At 47.1% G+C, this 23,419-nt stretch overlaps 1 protein-coding gene across 1 annotated transcript in view; it reads right to left on the reverse strand.

Annotated features, from left to right (window-relative positions):
- The window catches only part of RASSF6 (Ras association domain family member 6), a 114,370-nt gene that overhangs the window by 85,531 nt on the left and 5,420 nt on the right, over positions 1-23,419 (reverse strand). The window lies entirely within an intron of this gene.

The following is a 23,419-nucleotide window of genomic DNA, read 5'->3' on the forward strand; positions in this document are numbered from 1 at the left end:
TTTGGTGCTATTTGATTGCTGCTGCGATTTTTACTTTTTATTATATTCATCAAAAAAGACATGAATTTTGTCAAAAAAAAGATTTTTTTAACTTTTTGTGCTGACATTTTTCAAATAAAGTAAAATTTCTGTATACATGCAGCACGAAAAATGTGGACAAACATGTTTTTGATTAAAAAAAACCATTTAGCCTATATTTATTGGTTTGGGTAAAAGTTATAGCGTTTACAAACTATGGTGCAAAAAGTGAATTTTCCCATTTTCAAGCATCTCTGAGTTTTCTGACCACCTGTCATGTTTCATGAGGGGCTAGAATTCCAGGATAGTATAAATACCCCCCAAATAAAATGACCCCATTTTGGAAAGAAGACATCCCAAATTATTCACTCAGAGGCATAGTGAGTTCATAGAAGATATTATTTTTTGTCACAAGGTAGCGGAAAATGACAGTTTGTGACAAGAAAAAAAAAAAAAAAGTTTCCATTTCTGCTAACTTGTGACAAAAAAAAAAAAATGAAATCTGCCACAGACTCACCATGCCCCTCTCTGAATACCTTGAAGGGTCTACTTTCCAAAATGGGGTAATTTGTGGGGTGTGTTTACTGTCCTCGCATTTTGGGGGGTGCTAATTTGTAAGGACCCCTGTAAAGCCTAAAGGTGCTCATTGGACTTTGGGCCCCTTAGCGCAGTTAGGCTGCAAAAAAGTGCCACACATGTGGTATTGCCGTACTCAGGAGAAGTAGTATAATGTGTTTTGAGGTGTATTTTTACACATACCCTAGCTGGGTGGTAGAAATATCTCTGTAAATGACAATTGTTTGATTTTTTTTTACACACAATTGTCCATTTACAGAGATATTTCTCCCACTCAGCATGGGTATGTGTAAAAATACACCCCAAAACACATTATACTACTTCTCCTGAGTACGGCGATACCACATGTGTGGCACTTTTTTGCACCCTAACTGCGCTAAGGGGCCCAAAGTCCAATGAGTACCTTTAGGATTTCACAGGTCATCTTTGTTTCAAGACTACTCCTCACGGTTTAGGGCCCCTAAAATGCCAGGGCAGTATAGGAACTAGTGTTGGGCGAACAGTGTTCGCCACTGTTCGGGTTCTGCAGAACATCACCCTGTTCGGGTGATGTTCGAGTTCGGCCGAACACCTGACGGTGCTCGGCCAAACCGTTCGGCCATATGGCCGAACTAAGAGCGCATGGCCGAACGTTCCCCGAACGTTCGGCTAGCGCTGTGATTGGCCGAACGGGTCACGTGGTTCGGACCCGAACGCGCTCTGATTGGCCGAACGGTCACGTGGTTCGGGTAAATAAATACCCGAACCACGTCATATCTCCGCCATTTGTCTGTGGGTTTAGCTTTGGGTAGGCAGGCAGGGTAGTTCGCGCTCCAGCCACGCTAGCCAGGGTCCCCCCTGTCATTGTGTCACTGCTGGGAACAGTAGTACACCGCTTGCTCAGCCACACTATATAGCATTCTGTTTACTGCCACTCTGTGTACCTCGCTCAGCCACACTATATAGCATTCTGTTTACTGCCACTCTGTGTCTGCTGGGAATAGTAGTACACCGCTTGCTCAGCCACACTATATAGCATTCTGTTTACTGCCACTCTGTGTACCTCGCTCAGCCACACTATATAGCATTCTGTTTACTGCCACTCTGTGTCTGCTGGGAATAGTGGTACACCGCTCGCTCAGCCACACTATATAGCATTCTGTTCACTGTTCTGTGTCTGCTTGGAATAGTGGTACACCGCTCGCTCAGCCACACTATATAGCATTCTGTTCACTGTTCTGTGTCTGCTTGGAATAGTGGTACACCGCTCGCTCAGCCACACTATATAGCATTCTGTTTACTGTTCTGTGTCTGCTGGGAATAGTGGTACACCGCTCGCTCAGCCACACTATATAGCATTCTGTTTACTGTTCTGTGTCTGCTGGGAATAGTGGTACACCGCTCGCTCAGCCACACTATATAGCATTCTGTGCACTGTTCTGTGTCTGCTGGGAATAGTGGTACACCGCTCGCTCAGCCACACTATATAGCATTCTGTTCACTGTTCTGTGTCTGCTGGGAATAGTGGTACACCGCTCGCTCAGCCACACTATATAGCATTCTGTTTACTGTTCTGTGTCTGCTGGGAATAGTGGTACACCGCTCGCTCATCCACACTATATAGCATTCTGTTCACTGTTCTGTGTCTGCTGGGAATAGTGGTACACCGCCCGCTCAGCCACACTATATAGCATTCTGTTCACTGTTCTGTGTCTGCTGGGAATAGTGGTACACCGCTCGCTCAGCCACACTATATAGCATTCTGTTCACTGTTCTGTGTCTGCTGGGAACAGTAGTACACCGCTCGCTCAGCCAGAGTATATAGCATTGTGTTTACTGCCACTCTGTGTACACCGCTCAGCCAGACTATATACCATTGTTTACTGACACTCTGTGTACACCGCTCAGCCAGACTATATACCATTGTTTACTGACACTCTGTGTACACCGCTCAGCCAGACTATATACCATTGTTTACTGCCACTCTGATTCTGCTGGGAACAGTAGTACACCGCTCGCTCAGCCAGACTATATAGCATTGTGTTTACTGCCACTCTGTGTACACCGCTCAGCCAGACTATATACCATTGTTTACTGACACTCTGTGTACACCGCTCAGCCAGACTATATACCATTGTTTACTGAAACTCTGTGTACACCGCTCAGCCAGACTATATACCATTGTTTACTGCCACTCTGATTCTGCTGGGAACAGTAGTACACCGCTCTCTCAGCCAGACTATATACCATTGTTTACTGACACTATATAGCAGACTATATAGCATTGTGTGTACACCGCTCAGCCAGACTATATACCATTGTTTACTGACACTCTGTGTACACCGCTCAGCCAGACTATATACCATTGTTTACTGCCACTCTGATTCTGCTGGGAACAGTAGTACACCGCTCGCTCAGCCAGACTATATACCATTGTTTACTGACACTCTGTGTACACCGCTCAGCCAGACTATATACCATTGTTTACTGCCACTCTGATTCTGCTGGGAACAGTAGTACACCGCTCGCTCAGCCAGACTATATACCATTGTTTACTGACACTCTGTGTACACCGCTCAGCCAGACTATATACCATTGTTTACTGCCACTCTGATTCTGCTGGGAACAGTAGTACACCGCTCGCTCAGCCAGACTATATACCATTGTTTACTGACACTATATAGCAGACTATATAGCATTGTGTGTACACCGCTCAGCCAGACTATATACCATTGTTTACTGACACTCTGTGTACACCGCTCAGCCAGACTATATACCATTGTTTACTGCCACTCTGATTCTGCTGGGAACAGTAGTACACCGCTCGCTCAGCCAGACTATATACCATTGTTTACTGACACTCTGTGTACACCGCTCAGCCAGACTATATACCATTGTTTACTGCCACTCTGATTCTGCTGGGAACAGTAGTACACCGCTCGCTCAGCCAGACTATATAGCATTGTGTTTACTGCCACTCTGTGTACACCGCTCAGCCACACTATATAGCATTGCGTACTCTGCCAGTCAGTGTGTATATTGCTGGGATCAGTAATACTCCACTCACCGTCAACCACTATATGAGCTCAACATGAGTTCCCCAGAGACCTCCGCTGTGAGCAGCACTCCCAACAACAGCAACAGCCAACGCCCCACGCAAGCTATAACATCCACCCCAGCAGCCAGTGGTCAGCAGCAGCCCTCCCCGGAGGAGAACGTTGTGTCCATCAGTCCGTCGCCAGAGCGATTAATGAGGGCTGCCATTGAGGAGATGATGGGGCCTGATGTGGAGGAGGAGGTCTGGCTCAGGCCAGCATCCCAAGTTAATGTTGAGGACGATGAGGGGTCTGTGTCTGGGGATGTTGGGGTGGCAGAGGTGGTGGGTGGGTCAGACTCAGGAGAAGAGTTGTATGATGAGGATGATGATCGGGACCATCTGTATGTGCCTCAGAGTCCGACCCCGGAAAACATGTTGTATCGTGTGTTTAGGTACTAAAATCTGCGTTCCCTCCCAGTAGTGTTGGGCGAACAGTGTTTGCCACTGTTCGGGTTCTGCAGAACATCACCCTGTTCGGGGTGACTATATAGCAGACTATATAGCATTGTGTTTAATGCCACTCTGTGTACACGGCTCAGCCACACTATATAGCATTGTGTTTACTTCCACTCTGTGTCTGCTGGGAACAGTAGTACACCGCTCACCCGCCACTGTATAGCATTGTGCTCTGTGTCACTGCTGACAATAGTGGTACACCGCTCACCCACCACTGTATAGCATTTCTGTACTGCCACTGTACTGCTGCCAGTCAGCGTGTACTTTAAGGATAAGTGAAATGAGGAAGAAATCCGGTGAAAGAGGGAGGGGCAAGGGAAGAGGTGTTTCCCCTGACGGTTCACGTACAGGCCACAGGGGAGCACCCAAGAAAACCCACTCAATACTGCCCATGTTGTCCAGGACAACAACCCTCACAGATCCAAAAGAACAGGACCAGATAATTACTTGGATGACCTCTCAAGCGTCCAGCAGTGGGTTAAGCAGCACCAGCACATCACGCACGAGGTCCGAGTCCTCAGCCAGTTAAAGTCTGGGCTTTCTTTGAAGACTGCACTGAGGATGTTACCATGGCGATTTGCAAGGTGTGCAAGACCCGCCTGAGCAGGGGGAAAAGTATTAACAACCTCTCCACCACCAGCATGAGCCGCCACATTCTATCCAAACATCCCACTCTGTGGGCAAACGCGGCAGGACAGGGTACCACCAGCAACACTGCCTCCCTTGGGTTCACCAGACTCACCACCAGACCCGCCTCAGCAGCAGCAGTAGCCCAGCCATTGCGTGGTTCACAACATTCACAAACATCAGACGATGCTGACACTGTCACTTTCCGGACTAGTGCTCTTGAGGTCTCCCAGTGTTCATCAAACACAACAACCAACAGCCCTTCGGTGTGCAGCGCTACGGTTGAGTTGTCTGTCTCTGAGATGTTTGAGCACAAGAGGAAATTGCCAGCAAATGACCCCCGGGCCGTGGCAGTAACAGCCAGCCAGCATAGCCAAGCTTCTGGCCTGCGAAATGCTGCCATATCGAGTGGTGGAGACAAACAGCTTCAAGGGCATGATGTCAGTGGCCATCCCACGTTACGTTGTTCCCAGCCGCTACCACTTTGCGCGCTCTGCAGTGCCTGAGTTGCATGAGCACGTGGTCAGCTAAATAACCCGAAGCTTGAAGAATGCCGTTGCCTGCAAGGTTCACCTCACCACTGACACCTGGACGAGTGCGTTCGGCCAGGGTCGATACATCTCCCTTACCGCGCACTGGGTGAACCTTGTGGAGCCTGGCAGCGATTCCTCACCTGCTACGGCGCGGGTGTTGCCCACGCCGCAAACAGCTGGATAACAACAGCAGCACCTACCTCTCTGACTCCTTCTCCTCCAACGCATCTCAAAGCTGTACCTCATCCGGAAATGCTAACCCAGCACCAGCAGCAGTAGGATCGTGGAAGCAGTGCAGCACAGCTGTTGGCATGCGTCAGCAAGCGTTGCTGAAGCTGATCTGCCTTGGGGATAAGCAGCACACAGGGGAGGAAATTTGGAGGGGAATAAAGGAACAGACAGATTTGTGGCTGGCACCGCTGGACCTGAAACCGGGCATGAAGCTAGACACCTGGCACGAACTGGCAATGTACGCAATAGAGGTGCTGGCTTGCCCGGCAGCCAGCGTTATGTCGGAACGCTGTTTCAGTGCTGCCGGAGGCATCATCACAGATCGGCGTATCCGCCTCTCCACAGAAAATGCAGACCGTCTGACTCAAATTAAAATGAATCAATCCTGGATTGGAAACGACTACGCAACACTCCTGGACCCCAACCAAGTAACATGACCGATGAACATCTGGGATGGTTTAGCGTTTCCGGTCCCTGTTTATTGAACCTCTCATCTGTATTACATTTATGACTGCATGGCGGCAAAAAGCATTGCTGCTATATCCGCACGCTTTTTGTCCTCATGCAAGGCCTGGGTTGTTGTGTCTCACAAAGCGTGGCCTTCTCCTCCTGCGCCTCCTCCTGTTCCATCACGTGTGCTGCTGCTGCTGCTGCTGCTGCTGGGTTACCGTTGCCGGTCCCTGTTTATGGAACCTCTTATCTTTATTACATTTATGACTACATGGCGGTACAAAGCATGCTATCCGCACGCTTTTTGTCCTCATGCAAGGCCTGGGTTGTTGTGTCTCACAAAGCGTGGCCTTCTCCTCCTGCGCCTCCTCCTGTTCCATCACGTGTGCTGCTGCTGCTGCTGCTGCTGCTGGGTTACCGTTGCCGCGTGGTCCCTGTTTATGGAACCTCTTATCTTTATTACATTTATGACTACATGGCGGTACAAAGCATGCTATCCGCACGCTTTTTGTCCTCATGCAAGGCCTGGGTTGTTGTGTCTCACAAAGCGTGGCCTTCTCCTCCTGCGCCTCCTCCTGTTCCATCACGTGTGCTGCTGCTGCTGCTGCTGCTGCTGGGTTACCGTTGCCGCGTGGTCCCTGTTTATTGAACCTCTTATCTTTATTACATTTATGACTACATGGCGGTACAAAGCATGCTATCCGCACGCTTTTTGTCCTCATGCAAGGCCTGGGTTGTTGTGTCTCACAAAGCGTGGCCTTCTCCTCCTGCGCCTCCTCCTGTTCCATCACGTGTGCTGCTGCTGCTGCTGCTGCTGGGTTAGCGTTGCCGCGTGGTCCCTGTTTATTGAACCTCTTATCTTTATTACATTTATGACTACATGGCGGTACAAAGCATGCTATCCGCACGCTTTTTGTCCTCATGCAAGGCCTGGGTTGTTGTGTCTCACAAAGCGTGGCCTTCTCCTCCTGCGCCTCCTCCTGTTCCATCACGTGTGCTGCTGCTGGGTTAGCGTTGCCGCGTGGTCCCTGTTTATTGAACCACTTATCTTTATTACATTTATGACTGCATGGTGGTACAAAGCATGCTATCCGCACGCTTCTTGTCCTCATGCAAGGCCTGGGTTGTTGTGTCTCAAAGCGTGGCCTTCTCCTCCTGCGCCACCCTCCTCCTGTTCCATCACGTGTGCTGCTGCTGGGTTAGCATTACCGGTCCCTTTTCCTGGAACCTCTTATATGTATTACATTTATGACTGCATGCCGACAAAAAGCATGTTACCTGTGCAAAGAAAACAGACATTTCCCGCATTTAAAAGACAGTTTTCCCTTTGAAACTTTAAAATCGATTTTCTCAAAAACTATAAGCTCTTTTTGCTAAATTTTTTTTTCCTCTTGTACCCACTCCCAAGGTGCACATACCCTGTAAATTTGGGGTATGTAGCATGTAAGGAGGCTTTACAAACCACAAAAGTTCGGGTCCCCATTGACTTCCATTATGTTCGGAGTTCGGGTCGAACACCCGAACATCGCGGCCATGTTCGGCCTGTTCGGCCCGAACCCGAACATCTAGATGTTCGCCCAACACTAATAGGAACCCCACTAATGACAACATTTTAGAAAGAAGACACTCCGGTATTCCGTTAGGAGTATGGTGAGTTCATAGAAGATTTTATTTTTTGTCACAAGTTAGCAGAAATTGATTTTAATAGTTTTTTTACACAACGTGTCATTTTCCGCTAACTTGTGACAAAAAATAAAATCTTCTATGAACTCACCATACTCCTAACGGAATACCTTTGGGTGTCTTTTTCTAGAATGGGGTCATTTGTGGGGTTCCTATACTGCCCTGGCATTTTAGGGGCCCTAAACCATGAGGAGTAGTCTTGAAACCAAATGTCGCAAAATGACCTGTGAAATCCTAAAGGTACTCATTGGACTTTGGGCCCCTTAGCGTACTTAAGGTGTTAAAAAGTGCCACACATGTGGTACCGCCGTACTCAGGAGAAGTATTATAATGTGTTTTGTGGTGTATTTTTACACATACCCATGCTGGGTGGTAGAAATATCTCTGTAAATGACAATTGTTTGATTTTTTTTTACACACAATTGTCCATTTACAGAGATATTTCTCCCACCCAGCATGGGTATGTGTAAAAATACACCCCAAACCACATTATACTACTTCTCCTGAGTACGGCGATACCACATGTGTAACACTTTTTTGCAGCCTAGGTGCGCTAAGGGGTACAATGTCCTATTCACAGGTCATTTTGAGGCATTTGTTTTCTAGACTACTCCTCACGGTTTAGGGCCCCTAAAATGCCAGGGCAGTATAGGAACCCCACAAGTGACCCCATTTTCGAAAGAAGACACCCCAAGGTATTCCGTTAGGTGTATGGCGAGTTCATAGAAGATTTTATTTTTTGTCACAAGTTAGTGAAAAATGACACTTTGTGAAAAAAAAACATTAAAAATCAATTTCCGCTAACTTTTGACAAAAAATAAAATCTTCTATGAACTCGTCATACACCTAACAGAATGCCTTGGGGTGTCTTTTTTCTAAAATGAAGTCACTTGTGGGGTTCCTATACTGCCCTAGCATTTTATGGGCCCAAAACCGTGAGTAGTCTGGAAACCAAATGTCTCAAAATGACTGTTCAGGGGTATAAGCATCTGCAAATTTTGATGACAGGTGGTCTATGAGGGGGTGAATTTTGTGGAACCGGTCATAAGCAGGGTGGCCTTTTAGATGACAGGTTGTATTGGGCCTGATCTGATGGATAGGAGTGCTAGGGGGGTGACAGGAAGTGATTGATGGGTGTCTCAGGGGGCGGTTAGAGGGGAAAATAGATGCAATCAATGCACTGGGGAGGTGTTCAGGGATGGGGTCTGAGGGGGATCTGAGGGTTTGGCCGAGTGATCAGGAGCCCACACGGGGCAAATTAGGGCCTGATCTGATGGGTAGGTGTGCTAGGGGGTGACAGAAGGTGATTGATGGGTGTCTCAAGGTGTGATTAGAGGGGGGAATAGATGCAAGCAATGCACTGGCGATGTGATCAGGGCTGGGGTCTGAGGGCGTTCTGAGGGTGTGGGCGGGTGATTGAGTGCCCTAGCGGCAGATAGGGGTCTAATCTGATGGGTAGCAGGGACAGGGGGTGATTGATGGGGAGTTAGTGGGTGTTTAGGGTAGAGAACAGATGTAAACAATGCACTTGGGAGGTGATCTGACGTTGGATCTGCGGGCGATCTAATGGTGTGGGTGGGTGATCAGATTGCCCGCAAGGGGCAGGTTAAGGGCAGAATGATGGGTGGCAGTGACAGGGGGTGATTGATGGGTGGCAGTGACAGGGGGTGATTGATGGGTGATTGACAGGTGATTGACAGGTGATCAGTGGGTTATTACACGGAAGAACAGATGTAAATAATGCACTAGCGAATTGATAAGGGGGGGGGGGGGGGGGGTCTGAGGGCAGTCTGAGCGTGTAGGCGGGTGATTAGGTGCCCCCAAGGGGCAGATTAGGGTCTGATCTGATGGGTAACAGTGACAGGTGGTGATAGGGGGTGATTGATGGGTGATTGATGGGTAATTAGTGGGTGTTTAGGGTAGAGAACAGATGTAAACACTGCACTTGGGAGGTGATCTGACGTCGGATCTGCGGGCGATCTATTGGTGTGGGTGGGTGATCAGATTGCCCGCAAGGGGCAGGTTAGGGTCTGATTGATGGGTGGCAGTGACAGGGGCAGATTGATGGGTGGCAGTGACAGGGGGTGATTGATGGGTGGCAGTGACAGGGGGTGATTGATGGGTGATTGACAGGTGATTGACAGGTGATCAGTGGGTTATTACAGGGAAGAACAGATGTAAATAATGCACTGGCGAATTGATAAGGGGGGGGGGGGGGTCCGAGGGCAATCTGAGCGTGTAGGCGGGTGATTGGGTGCCCGCAAGGGGCAGATTAGGGTCTGATCTGATGGGTAACAGTGACAGGTGGTGATAGGGGGTGATTGATGGGTGATTGATGGGTAATTAGTGGGTGTTTAGGGTAGAGAACAGATGTAAACACTGCACTTGGGAGGTGATCTGACGTCGGATCTGCGGGTGATCAATTGGTGTGGGTGGGTGATCAGATTTCCCTCAAGGGGCAGGTTAGGGGCTGATTGATGGGTGGCAGTGACAGGGGGTGATTGATGGGTGATTGATGGGTGATTGACAGGTGATTGACAGGTGATTGACAGGTGTTCAGGGGGATAGATGCATACAGTACACAGGGGGGGGGGGGGGTCTGGGGATAATCTGAGGGGTGGGGGGGTGATCAGGAGGGAGCAGGGGGCAGTTTAGGGCATAAAAAAATAGCGTTTACAGATAGTGTCAGGGAGTGATTGATGGGTGATTAGGGGGGTGATTGGGTGCAAACAGTGGTCTGGGGGGTGGGCAGGAGGGGTCTAAGGGGTGCTGTGGGCGATCAGGGGGCAGGGGGGGGGGAAATCAGTGTGCTTGGGTGCAGACTAGGGTGGCTGCAGCCTGCCCTGGTGGTCTCTCGGACACTGGGACCACCAGGGCAGGAGGAAGCCTGTATAATACACTTTGTATACATTACAAAGTGTATTATACACTTTGTATGCAGCAATGCGGGTGCTAGTAACCCGCCGGCGCTTCCGAACGGCCGGCGGGTTACAGCGCGAGAGGGGCGGAGCCAGTCGCCGGTGGCTGATCGCGTCACGAATGACGCGATCGCTAAGCCCATGCCCATACAAGGACCGCCGCCAATTGTACATGCGGCGGTCCTTGCGGGATCCACTTGCCGGTGGCCTCTGTGCAGTGGGCGGTCGGCAAGTGGTTAAGGGGGCAGAGACTGCAGGTACGGAAGTGGTTAAAAGTGAATAAATATGGCAACCTCCATATACCTCTCATTACAGGTGTCCTTTAAAGGGAAGGTTCAAGCAAAAAAAAAAAAATGAGATTCACTTACCTGGGGCTTCTACCAGCCCCATGTAGCCATCCTGTGCCCTTGTAGTCACTCACTGCTGCTCCAGTCCCCCGCTGGCAGCTTTCTGACCTCGGAGGTCAGGGCCACATTGCATACATTTTTACGCATTCCAGCTAGTGCAGGAACAAAAATTTACGCGTTTCACCACTAACGCGTAAAAATGTATGTGTTAATGTTCCTGCACTAGCGGGAATGTGTAAAAATGTACGCAATTTGGCCCTGACCTCCGAGGTCAGAAAGCTGCCAGCGGGGGACTGGAGCAGCAGTGAGTGACTACGAGGGCACAGGATGGCTGCATGGGGCTGGTAGAAGCCCCAGGTAAGTGAATCTCATTTTTTTTTTTTGCTTGGACCTTCCCTTTAAGGGAAGCTACAGTATGTCTTGTGAAAAACACCTAAAACCATGTTATACTCAAGTACAATGGCAAACAAAGGCAAAGTATTTGAAAGCAAAACATTCACATCTACATGGAACAGAACAACAATTTGATTTAAATGGAACAGATCATGTGGCTGCCCCATTCTATGTGAAGCTCTTGAGAAAAAAATGACCCTAAGTTATATATATCCCATTGTCCAATATATATACCATTGTCCATACTTCCTGCATACCACCTTCACACCCTGTCCCTAAGGTGCTTCAAGTAAACCGATCTAAAGAACAGTAGAAATCTTGTTATCCTATTCCTCTTGTCCACATTGTGTGAAAATGAATAACAATGATTCTGATGGTATTAAGATCCATGGGTAAATGAAGCACATACCCCAGCCGGGATATGAAAAAGCTAAACAGCAGGATTCTGTTGTTCTTCCAGGAATCTTGGAATTTAAGTGATGGATAGGGCACTGCTAAGACACTCCAAAAGCAGTAGTGGCATAAATTAAAAAAAAACAAAAAAAAACTCCACACTGTAATAACAGCTATTCCTTGATTCCTGTTCCACTCTTCTCCCTGTTCCCAGCCCACTTATCAGAAGAGAAATATCCCTCATTACCAGTTACAGTAATTCTGCAATATCATGCCCTCTCTGCAGTGGCTTAGTAGGGGAGGTGTGGCACTGACTGTCAGGATTCTTAGAGCGAGATGAAGATGCCTGGAAATCAGGCTAGGCACAAAAGGAGAGTAAATTTCACATAATCAAAGCTATTTTAATGACATTTTGGGACTTATACCTTTTGTTTAAATTAGCACCATTACTGGTTTTGAGTTGCTCTGAGGATGCTAACAGCTGAAGTCTTAGATTTCTGGAATTTAGCTTCAAGTGAGAACACGTCCTTTTGGTCCTACTGATTCAATTCTTGGACATTTCATGGCAGGACCTTTGTGTTTGTGCCATGGCAAAGCATTATTGCCAAAAGGAATATTCTCAGTGCAGGTACATTCAAGGTAAGTGCTGGGATCCAATAGGAACACTTTTACAGCACCCAGGACTGCTCCACGCCGACTGGTGTGAATGGCAGAAGAGGGCATATGCTGATACGTGCACATCTCCGATTGGACGGCGGTGCTCCGCTCCGCCTTCAGTCTCCCAGCGGCGGTCGCTGCTCGGAGACTTTTCGCCGTCTAATATACGTGTACAGCGCTGCGATCTAAGGCAGCGCTGTACTGGGGCAGCCGTGTGACACGGCTGTCCCCCGGGGAACACATAAGCGATTGGCGCTGATAGGCTAAAGCCTATCACAGCCGATCGCAGTGATAGGCTGACTGTGGGAGAGAGGGAGGGAGGGAAAATTATTAAAGAAATAGCCAATACCATTTTTATTAAAAAAATAAATAAAAAAAAATTTGTAAAAAAAACCAAAAAACATTGGGGGAGCGATCAGACCCCACCAACAGAGAGCTCTGTTGGTGGGGAGAAAAGGGGGGGGGGGGGATCATTTGTGTGCTGAGTTGTGCAGCCCTGCAGCGAGGCCTTTAAAGCTGCAGTGACCCAATTTAGTGGCCTGGTCTTTAGGGGGGGTTTAACACCGCGGTCCTCAAGTGGTTAAAGTGTACCCATTATGACATGTGATGTGTAGAGATAGACGTGCATATACAGTGGCAAGAACACAAACACCTATGCTCCTTTTCTTTTTTCCCTTCCTGAAAGAGTTAATATCTAGCTATGTAACTGACCCCTGCTAAAGCTGAACTCTAACCTCCCCACTAATATATACGGAATCAGGAAATTTGGGCGCTTGGGGCTAATGGACTATTTGGGTGCCCCATAGGTGCTAATGCAAAATATTGGCTATTTGGCGCCAAAGAAGAAATTTGGGCGCCGATAATTAGCAGGTGCCGGGTCCATCCAAATTAAATTTTTTATTTTGAGAATTATGTTTTGATAAATATCATTTTGAAATTAGTTTTGGAAATTATAATATCATAAATTAATGTTTTGAACTTTTATTGTAGAAATGTATCGCTTTTTGTATTAACGTTGTTTGCATCGGTAGAGGGAGGGTTCTATGTGCGAGTAGGGTTAGAATTAGTTGTAGTAGAATACGGTATTACCAATGTTTTACTGTGCTTATTACGACTGTAAATATATTTTAGTTTTCATTGTTATAGACAATATTTTGCGTTTGTATTACCGGTATTTTAACATATTAATTATTCTATCTCAGATAAAGTAGTAGCAGTAGGGTATTGTACCGTGTTAGCCATTAGTAAAAGCAAGAAGTTTTAAATCAGGATGATACCATTTATTGGCTAACTAAAAAGAATAAAAATAAGCAAGCTTTCGGCCTTGCAGCCTTTGTCGGGCTTACATCCTGTTTGTTTGCAGGCTGATAGTACATGATACAATGGATAATGGACCAAAACGCACCAGATCCAAAAAGAATAAAAAAAAGATGGACCCCCAAAAAAGGAAAAAACCCGGCCCTGGATAAATACATCAACAAATTCAGATGCAGAATCTCCGACAGGATCCTGAATAAAAGAAAGACACTGGCCCAGAACGTAACCCCACAGGAGCAACAGGCCATCAGATCCCTTAAGGAGAATAAGGACATTATTATTAAACCAGCGGCTAAATGTGGTGCCATAGTCATAATAAACACCAGTAACTACATCCAGGAGGCCCAAAGACACTTATCCAACACCACTCACTATACCAAATTACAGGCTGACCCCACAAAAGGCTACAGGATGGCACTCAATAGGATGGTTAACAGATTGCCTGCAAATATCAGACAACATGTAAGGACCCTTATCCCTGAAGAGCCTAGAACAGCCTGCTTTTACATGCTTCCCAAGATCCACAAAGAGGGAAACCCAGGCAGGCCCATAATCTCAGGGAGCGGAACTCTTACAGAGAACATCTCAGGGTGGCTGGAAAACATCTTAAAACCTCTTATCTGTAAAAGACCCAGCTTCATACAGGATACCACCCACCTCCTGAACAAACTGACGGCCATCGGCCTAGTACCTGAGGGAACCATACTGGCCACGATGGAGGTGGAGTCCCTATAGACGAACATCCCCCGTGATGATGGTATTGTGGCCTGTCGGAAATATCTTCAGGGTCAGGGCATACCTGTGAAGCCTATTGCTGAACTGATCAAATTCATTCTCACTCATAATTATTTCACTTTTGGACAGGACCTCTATTTACAGCAGATGGGTGTGGCAATGGGTTCACAATTTTTACCACAGTATGCAAATCTCTTCCTGGCCAAAATCGAAGAGGAATACTTCAATGCATGTGCATAAAACCCATGGCCTACTTCCGCTTCATTGATAATATTTTAATCATCTGGTCCGCTGTGAGGATAATCTTCTCCAGTTTCACAGGAACTTCAATGCCTTCCATCCTACAATCAAATTGAAACTTATCTACTCTCACACAAAGATTAACTTTCTGGACACCACCATATACATCAGGAGTAACAACCTGCAAACCTCTGTGTATCGCAAACCTACAGACCGTCCCACATACCTAAGATATGACAGTTTTCATCCCAAGCACATTAAGAACTCTATAATTTACAGCAAAGCTATAAGGTACAACTGGATTTGTTCTGACAGGATGGACAGAGACAAGCACCTGGATCGCCTTAAAGCGGAATATAACCCTGCATTTCAACTTTGCTCTAAAACATTATTTACAGTATATTATATGCAACCAGCATTTTTTTTTTTTTACTAGACCAGCATTGGAAGGGTTACACAGGGCTTTAAAGTTCCTGGAGATTTCTGCAGACGCATCCGAAACTGACATAGATACATTTTGTTTACATAAATGTATCTAAGTGTGGCATGTGACTCACTGTCTCTGACTGAGAAGAAGCTGGAGGACAGCCAAAGAGTGTGTAACATTTCTCAATAGATACATTTAACTAAATAGAATGTATCTATCTGAAATTCTGCATATCTCTCCATGGAACTTTAAACCTCTGTGTTTAACCCTTCCAATGCTGGTCTAGTAAAAAAAATATGCTTTTTGCATATAATATGCTGTAAATAATGTTTTAGAGCAAAGTTGACATGCAGGGTTATATTCCGCTTTAAGAACACTTTCATTAAACAAGGTTACAGTCCTCCTATGGCTCAGGCCCAAATCAGGAAGGCCAGCATCATCACCAGGACTGAACTCCTAAAATATATGAAAAACCAGAAAGAGGACCGTGTCCCTTTGCAGTGGCGTAGCTAAGGAGCTGTGGGCCCCGATGCACGTTTTACAATGGGGCCCCCCATGCACTCTATACATAACTATTGATGCAACGCACCAAAACCTGCCAATGGCAACTACAGTGTCAGAGGTGCAAGAAGGGGATGGGGAACAGTTTGTTAATGAGTACCACTATTCATAGCATCTATAGAAGTGATTATTATGAACACAGGACTAATAGAAAGCTAATACTGCAGTTGAGGGAAGGCCCCTCAGGGCCCCTCTGGCCCAGGGGCACCGATGCGGCCGCAACCTCTGCACCCCCTATTGCTACGCCCCTGTCCCTTTGGTTGTCACCTACAACCCACACCTGGAAATCTTAAGGAGGATTGCTAAGGAACTTCATCCCATTTTACACAAGGATCACAGACTGAGAAAGATATTCCCTAAACCTCCCCTCAAGTCATATTGGCAACCACACAATCTGAAACAGATGATTGTCAGGAGTTCTTTGAACAGGCCTCAACAAAACGGAACATCACCCAGCCGACAAAAAAAGGTGTGGGACCTGCATACACATTTACTCCACTCCACTCGGGTTAACGATACCAGGTTCACAACAGGAGCAGAGTACAAGGCACATTTTCCTGTGGTTCCACCAATCTGGTATATCTGACCATGTGTGCTAAATGCCCCAATGTTATGTACGTGGGAGAAACTGGACAAACTCTGCGCAAACATATGAATGGACACAGGCAAACTATTAATGATACCAAATCTGAACTCCCGGTTGCTACACACTTTCGTTCCAACGGACACAGCATGTATGATCTTCGTGTCACTGCCCTGAAGGGTGGCTTCAAAACATCAAAAAATCGATTAATAGCAGAAACAAAATTTATAAATTGGTTCAAAGCAGTGGACAAGGGCTTGAATAAGGACAAAAACTTTTTATATTGGTATGAGGCTGATGATATTTAAACTCTTTCTCAGCCTGTATAGCTAAACTTGTGAACTCAGAATTTACGATACCTCTGTGTCAGTCCAACTCCTAGGTCTGAGAGCATGGTGTAAACAAGGATCCTTGTCTCAGCTAACAACCTCCCACCCCATTTAGATGTTCTGTTCCACTTAAGGCATCTTAATGACATGTATTTATGTTTTCCCTTTTGATGTTGCATGTATATAGCTGTCTGTACCATCAGCCTGCAAACAAACAGGATGTAAGCCCGACTAAGGCTTCAAGGCCGAAAGCTTGCTTATTCTTATTCTTTTTAGTTAGCCAATAAATGGTATCATCCTGATTTAAAACGTCTTGCTATCTCAGATAAAGATGAAGAAATGATAAAAATATGGTTATAGACAATATCTTAAAATTTCGGCTATATCCCCACTAGAGATGGCCCGAACTTCAGATTTTGTTTTTTCCGAAAAAGTTCATGTTCGCGCGAACTGGGGTGAACCGCTGTAGACCTTAATGGGCAGGTGAATTTTAAAACCTACAGGGACTATTTCTGGCCACAAAAGTGATGGAAAAGTTGTTTCAAGGGGTCTAACACTTGGAGGAGGCATGGCGGAGTGGGATACATGCCAAAAGTTCCTGGGAAAATTACGTATTTGACGCAGAGCAGGGTTATAATCCCTAAAGGGCAGAAATCACATTGCATTCCTAAATTGGAAGCTTTAAAACATCTTGCGTGTGTATACATTGATCAGGTAATGTAAGTAATGTACGGTTTAATTATCGCTTTTTTGGAAAAATAATTGCCGCCTGGTATCTTCCACTGCGGTGTTCCAATCACCACAAATTTTCGAAAGGCGTCAGAGTCCATCAGCCTGTATGTAACAGCTGGCGGGCTAACAGTACCGACAAGCCAGCTGTCAGACGTCGGGCAAGGGGGTGACTGGCAGACATTGGCTTCTTCCGTTCAAAGATTTCCTTAATGGACACCTGGCTGCTGAAGGCAGAGGAGCAGGAACTTCTCAAGGTGAGAGATGGAGTGGAGGAGGGTGGCTGTGAAGGTGCAAGGGCAGCAGAGGATAAAGTGGCTAAGGATGCTGCACCTGGAGGAGGAAGAGGAGGCGGAGGGTGGCTTTGTGTTTGTGTGCTGCTCTTCCTGATGTGCTCATCCCGTTGGTGTTTGTGCTTAAAGATCAAGTGCCTTCGTAGGGCACTTATTCCTACGTGGGTGTTGCTTTTTCCACGAGTCTGTTTTTTTTTATGCAGAGATTACAGATCAGATCAGAAGAATATTAGCCCTCAAAAGAGCTTTTTTTGGGGTGCTTTCAGCAACAACTTTCAGTGAGAAGCAAGCTAACAAGAGCCTAACTAATGCTTTCCCTATCTCCAACAATGTCTCTCCCTTCCTCACACTACAGCAGCAGACAAAGACTGAGAACATGGCCGATGCTGCTGCGTTTTTATATAGAGGGCGGGGGTCCGTGGGTGAGTGCAGCCTAATTGACTGCCATGTGTCTGCTGACTGTAATGTAGGGGATCAAAGTTTAGCCCAATGACGAAGTATAGGGGGCGGATCGAAACCACCCTATCTGTTCGCTACCCACCGCAAACACAAACAGCTGATGTTCGCCGGGAACTGTTTACCGGCGAACCATTTGGGCCATCTCTAATCCCTGTGCCCTTTTTTTCCTGGTGCCCTTATTTGATGTATGCCTAACATAAACTTGATTATAAATTATTAATCCTTTTCTCCTTCCAAAAACCATATCCTAACCTCCTTATACAAATTATTTAATGGTACCTCCCCCTAAATATACCCTCATACTAACTCTTCTATAAGAGCTCCTTACCCTAAACAATGCCTTCCATTGTCTTTTTTGGCATCTGTATTGTTTGAGTGTCAACGTTCATTTGTCGGATAGGTGAGCATTTGATATCGTAGTCAATAAGAGGTGGTTGGCTATAGAATAACAGAGCACCTGTGCCAAGACATTGCAGCTTGTGCCAGAAAGTGCGTATGATACAGCCTGTATGGCTGATCCTGCTCCTGCACACATTCCCATGGATGTTAAATACTATTCCCCCTCCAGGCTGCCATGGATGGTGTGGAATGAAATAATTCGGCTTCCAGCAAGTGCTGGAGGCCGAATTATAGTGTTTTGTAAGTAACTTCAGCTCCATCTTCTGACGGTGTGCTGGAATGAAGGTGTTTTCAGAAAGCAGTTTCTTGCACCTATTTAACATGAATTCTATGGTGGAGAGTGTTTACAGTACATATAAAAGCCCTGATTTGCTTAGGTGGAGTTCTCCTGCAGTGCCGAAACCATCATAAAGACCTCAGTTCAGTTTCAGATTAGATACATACTGTGTATATAATGGATTGCAGCAGACTGGGATTACTGAGTAAGACACCAATGACTTGTCCTTGATCACACTATAAGGAATGTGGTGTGCAAAGTCCACTGTGCCTTATACACCACATTACCATACAAAGCAAAATTCCAGTGAGTCTGTTTCAGTTTCAACATATTAAAAAAAGAAGAGTCTGTGGTTGCCATATCTGCCGGTTAGGTTTTTCTTTGATTTTCTTTTCAGCAGCAACTATACGAAAGTAATCCAGTGATCCAGCACTCTACTCAGCACTTTCCAGAACTCTAGACAGCACTCCAAGTAATTACAGGTGATGTAGGTCTTTGTTTGGAAGGCCTGAATAGAGAGAATAGAGAACATTGCAGTAGTCCAGCCGTGATATGATGAAGGCATGAACTAGGGTTGGAAGATCTGCTGGAGGTATGAGATGTTTAATCCTTGCAATGTTCCTTAGGTGGAAGAAGGAGTGTTTCACAACAGCTGAGATTTGATTCCTGAAATTTAATTCCTCACCAATCAGTACACTCAGGCTGGGTCTGACTTGTTCAGGTCTGAGCTTCCTATCCTTAGTGGAGTTGGCAGGTACTGGAGCTGCTTTGCTTTTGAGAACTGACCTCCGATAACAAGAACCTCAGTTTTTTGTCAGCATTTAGTTTTAGCCAGTTATCATTCATCCATTACTGAAGCTTAGCTAAGCATGCATTTATTTGTGGGGTAGGGTTTGTGACATCATGTTTGATTCATAAATATAGCTGGGTGTCATTAGCAAAGCAGTGATATCTTAGGCCATGTTTTTGTAAGATTTTTCCAAGTGGTAGCATGTATATGGTAAACAGCACAGGGGATAATATCACACCCTGGGGTACACCATATTTTAGTGGTACAGGTACACCATGTGTTTTTAAGTGGAAACAACAAAATCTCCAGTGCACACAAGTAGTGTTGGGCGAACATCTAGATGTTCGGGTTCGGGCCGAACAGGCCGAACATGGCCGCGATGTTCGGGTGTTCGACCCGAACTCCGAACATAATGGAAGTCAATGGGGACCCGAACTTTTGTGGTTTGTAAAGCCTCCTTACATGCTACATACCCCAAATTTACAGGGTATGTGCACCTTGGGAGTGGGTACAAGAGGAAAAAAAAAATTAGCAAAAAGAGCTTATAGTTTTTGAGAAAATCGATTTTAAAGTTTCAAAGGGAAAACTGTCTTTTAAATGCGGGAAATGTCTGTTTTCTTTGCACAGGTAACATGCTTTTTGTCGGCATGCAGTCATAAATGTAATACATATAAGAGGTTCCAGGAAAAGGGACCGGTAATGCTAACCCAGCAGCAGCACACGTGATGGAACAGGAGGAGGGTGGCGCAGGAGGAGAAGGCCACGCTTTGAGACACAACAACCCAGGCCTTGCATGAGGACAAGAAGCGTGCGGATAGCATGCTTTGTACCACCATGCAGTCATAAATGTAATAAAGATAAGTGGTTCAATAAACAGGGACCACGCGGCAACGCTAACCCAGCAGCAGCACACGTGATGGAACAGGAGGAGGCGCAGGAGGAGAAGGCCACGCTTTGTGAGACACAACAACCCAGGCCTTGCATGAGGACAAAAAGCGTGCGGATAGCATGCTTTGTACCGCCATGTAGTCATAAATGTAATAAAGATAAGAGGTTCAATAAACAGGGACCACGCGGCAACGCTAACCCAGCAGCAGCAGCAGCAGCAGCACACGTGATGGAACAGGAGGAGGCGCAGGAGGAGAAGGCCACGCTTTGTGAGACACAACAACCCAGGCCTTGCATGAGGACAAAAAGCGTGCGGATAGCATGCTTTGTACCGCCATGTAGTCATAAATGTAATAAAGATAAGAGGTTCAATAAACAGGGACCACGCGGCAACGGTAACCCAGCAGCAGCAGCAGCAGCAGCAGCACACGTGATGGAACAGGAGGAGGCGCAGGAGGAGAAGGCCACGCTTTGTGAGACACAACAACCCAGGCCTTGCATGAGGACAAAAAGCGTGCGGATAGCATGCTTTGTACCGCCATGTAGTCATAAATGTAATAAAGATAAGAGGTTCCATAAACAGGGACCACGCGGCAACGGTAACCCAGCAGCAGCAGCAGCAGCAGCAGCACACGTGATGGAACAGGAGGAGGCGCAGGAGGAGAAGGCCACGCTTTGTGAGACACAACAACCCAGGCCTTGCATGAGGACAAAAAGCGTGCGGATAGCATGCTTTGTACCGCCATGTAGTCATAAATGTAATAAAGATAAGAGGTTCCATAAACAGGGACCGGCAACGGTAACCCAGCAGCAGCAGCAGCAGCAGCAGCAGCAGCACACGTGATGGAACAGGAGGAGGCACAGGAGGAGAAGGCCACGCTTTGTGAGACACAACAACCCAGGCCTTGCATGAGGACAAAAAGCGTGCGGATATAGCAGCAATGCTTTTTGCCGCCATGCAGTCATAAATGTAATACAGATGAGAGGTTCAATAAACAGGGACCGGAAACGCTAAACCATCCCAGATGTTCATCGGTCATGTTACTTGGTTGGGGTCCAGGAGTGTTGCGTAGTCGTTTCCAATCCAGGATTGATTCATTTTAATTTGAGTCAGACGGTCTGCATTTTCTGTGGAGAGGCGGATACGCCGATCTGTGATGATGCCTCCGGCAGCACTGAAACAGCGTTCCGACATAACGCTGGCTGCCGGGCAAGCCAGCACCTCTATTGCGTACATTGCCAGTTCGTGCCAGGTGTCTAGCTTCATGCCCGGTTTCAGGTCCAGCGGTGCCAGCCACAAATCCGTCTGTTCCTTTATTCCCCTCCAAATTTCCTCCCCTGTGTGCTGCTTATCCCCAAGGCAGATCAGCTTCAGCAACGCTTGCTGACGCATGCCAACAGCTGTGCTGCACTGCTTCCACGATCCTACTGCTGCTGGTGCTGGGTTAGCATTTCCGGATGAGGTACAGCTTTGAGATGCGTTGGAGGAGAAGGAGTCAGAGAGGTAGGTGCTGCTGTTGTTATCCAGCTGTTTGCGGCGTGGGCAACACCCGCGCCGTAGCAGGTGAGGAATCGCTGCCAGGCTCCACAAGGTTCACCCAGTGCGCGGTAAGGGAGATGTATCGACCCTGGCCGAACGCACTCGTCCAGGTGTCAGTGGTGAGGTGAACCTTGCAGGCAACGGCATTCTTCAAGCTTCGGGTTATTTAGCTGACCACGTGCTCATGCAACTCAGGCACTGCAGAGCGCGCAAAGTGGTAGCGGCTGGGAACAACGTAACGTGGGATGGCCACTGACATCATGCCCTTGAAGCTGTTTGTCTCCACCACTCGATATGGCAGCATTTCGCAGGCCAGAAGCTTGGCTATGCTGGCTGGCTGTTACTGCCACGGCCCGGGGGTCATTTGCTGGCAATTTCCTCTTGTGCTCAAACATCTCAGAGACAGACAACTCAACCGTAGCGCTGCACACCGAAGGGCTGTTGGTTGTTGTGTTTGATGAACACTGGGAGACCTCAAGAGCACTAGTCCGGAAAGTGACAGTGTCAGCATCGTCTGATGTTTGTGAATGTTGTGAACCACGCAATGGCTGGGCTACTGCTGCTGCTGAGGCGGGTCTGGTGGTGAGTCTGGTGAACCCAAGGGAGGCAGTGTTGCTGGTGGTACCCTGTCCTGCCGCGTTTGCCCACAGAGTGGGATGTTTGGATAGAATGTGGCGGCTCATGCTGGTGGTGGAGAGGTTGTTAATACTTTTCCCCCTGCTCAGGCGGGTCTTGCACACCTTGCAAATCGCCATGGTAACATCCTCAGTGCAGTCTTCAAAGAAAGCCCAGACTTTAACTGGCTGAGGACTCGGACCTCGTGCGTGATGTGCTGGTGCTGCTTAACCCACTGCTGGACGCTTGAGAGGTCATCCAAGTAATTATCTGGTCCTGTTCTTTTGGATCTGTGAGGGTTGTTGTCCTGGACAACATGGGCAGTATTGAGTGGGTTTTCTTGGGTGCTCCCCTGTGGCCTGTACGTGAACCGTCAGGGGAAACACCTCTTCCCTTGCCCCTCCCTCTTTCACCGGATTTCTTCCTCATTTCACTTATCCTTAAAGTACACGCTGACTGGCAGCAGTACAGTGGCAGTACAGAAATGCTATACAGTGGTGGGTGAGCGGTGTACCACTATTGTCAGCAGTGACACAGAGCACAATGCTATACAGTGGCGGGTGAGCGGTGTACTACTGTTCCCAGCAGACACAGAGTGGAAGTAAACACAATGCTATATAGTGTGGCTGAGCCGTGTACACAGAGTGGCATTAAACACAATGCTATATAGTCTGCTATATAGTCACCCCGAACAGGGTGATGTTCTGCAGAACCCGAACAGTGGCAAACACTGTTCGCCCAACACTACTGGGAGGGAACGCAGATTTTAGTACCTAAACACACGATACAACATGTTTTCCGGGGTCGGACTCTGAGGCACATACAGATGGTCCCGATCATCATCCTCATCATACAACTCTTCTCCTGAGTCTGACCCAC

Source organism: Hyperolius riggenbachi, chromosome 1, assembly GCF_040937935.1.
Source record: "Hyperolius riggenbachi isolate aHypRig1 chromosome 1, aHypRig1.pri, whole genome shotgun sequence".
In the NCBI taxonomy this organism is placed as follows: domain Eukaryota; kingdom Metazoa; phylum Chordata; class Amphibia; order Anura; family Hyperoliidae; genus Hyperolius; species Hyperolius riggenbachi.